The sequence below is a fragment of the Rutidosis leptorrhynchoides genome, chromosome 4 (assembly GCF_046630445.1).
Source record: "Rutidosis leptorrhynchoides isolate AG116_Rl617_1_P2 chromosome 4, CSIRO_AGI_Rlap_v1, whole genome shotgun sequence".
Lineage (NCBI taxonomy): Eukaryota > Viridiplantae > Streptophyta > Magnoliopsida > Asterales > Asteraceae > Rutidosis > Rutidosis leptorrhynchoides.
The window spans coordinates 289,265,351-289,266,910 of NC_092336.1; the positions used below are offsets into that span (position 1 = coordinate 289,265,351).

General features: G+C 36.9%; 1 non-coding gene across 1 annotated transcript; it reads right to left on the minus strand.

Moving 5' to 3' along the window:
- Positions 1–385: 385 nt before the first annotated feature.
- LOC139845915 (small nucleolar RNA R71) lies at positions 386–492 on the minus strand. The gene has a single exon (XR_011758668.1). It is a non-coding gene; the product is annotated as a small nucleolar RNA R71 (small nucleolar RNA).
- Between the last annotated feature and the right edge of the window lie 1,068 nt (positions 493–1,560).

Consider the following 1,560-nt stretch of genomic DNA (forward strand, 5'->3'; position numbering starts at 1 on the left):
TCAGATTCAACAAATTCAATCATGGAAAATCTGGAACCTCTAAGTATGGAAGACCGAATGAGAGCTAAACGCACTGGCCAAGGTCACGCAATTACTCAACCAGACATTAATGCGCTAGATTATGAAATCAAAGGACAAATTCTACACATGGTAACTAATCAATGCCAATTTAGTGGTGGGCCGAAGGAAGATCCAAATGAACGTCTTCGTACATTTAATAGGATCTGCACATCCAAATGAACAGATATATCTCATGTTATTTCCCTGGACTTTAAAGGGAGAAGCTAAAGATTGGTTAGAATCGTTACCTGAAGGGGCGATTGATACATGGGACGTTTTAGTTGAAAAATTTCTTAAACAATTCTTTCCGGCATCTAAAGCCGTGAGACTTCAAGGAGAAATTGTTACGTTCACACAGAAGCCAAATGAAACTCTATATGAAGCATGGACAAGATTTGGAAAGTTATTAAGAGGATGTCCGCAACATGGTTTAGACACCTGTCAAATAGTACAAATATTCTACCAAGGATGCGACATCACTACAAGGAAAGACATCGATATAGCAGCTGGTGGTTTCATTATGAAGAAAACCGCAACTGATGCTTACAAAATTATAGATAACACTGCTTCCTACTCACATGAGTGGCACCAAGAAAAAGATATCGTTAGATCATCTAAAGCAGCTAGAGCCGATTCTAGCCATGACTTAGATTCCATTTCCGCAAAGATAGATGTTGTCGAGAGACGAATGGAAAAGATGACTAAAGATATTCACTCAATAAGAATTAGTTGTGAGCAGTGTGGAGGACCACATTTGACAAAAAATTGTCTCAGTATTGAACTAACAATGGAACAAAGAGAGAATGTTTCATACATAAACCAAAGGCCTGGAAATAATTATCCGAATAATTATCAACCGCCAAGACCAATCTACAATCAAAACCAGAATTATAACCGGAATGTTCCATACAACAACCAACAAGGTCCTAGTAATCAACAAGTATCCAACAATACTTACAATCAGCAAAGACCTATTTTCAAAACAAACCACCACAAACCGATGATAAAAAGCCAAATTTAGAAGATATGATGTCGAAGCTAGTTGAATCTCAAACACAGTTTTTCACATCTCAGAAACAAACCAATGAACAAAATGCTCAAGCATTTAGAAATCAACAAGCTTCTATTCAAAATTTGGAACAAGAAGTAAGCAACCTAGCAAGGTTGATAGGTGAAAGAAAACCGGGAAGTTTACCTAGTGATACAAATGCTAACCCCCGAAATGAAACAGCTAAAGCCATTACCATAAGAAGTGGTATTACACTTAAACCACCTGAAATACCTGTAATCTCTGATAAAGCTATTCCTACTCCATAAGAACCACAACCTGATCAAGATAAGAAAAAAGAACCAGTAGTTGAAAAGGTTAATGAAGATAACACAGTTAAGGCTAAACCTTATGTTAAACCATACCAACCACCACTTCCTTATCCTAGTAAAATGAGAAAAGAAAGACTTGAAGCCGAGCAATCCAAATTCTTGGATATGTGTAAACAAATA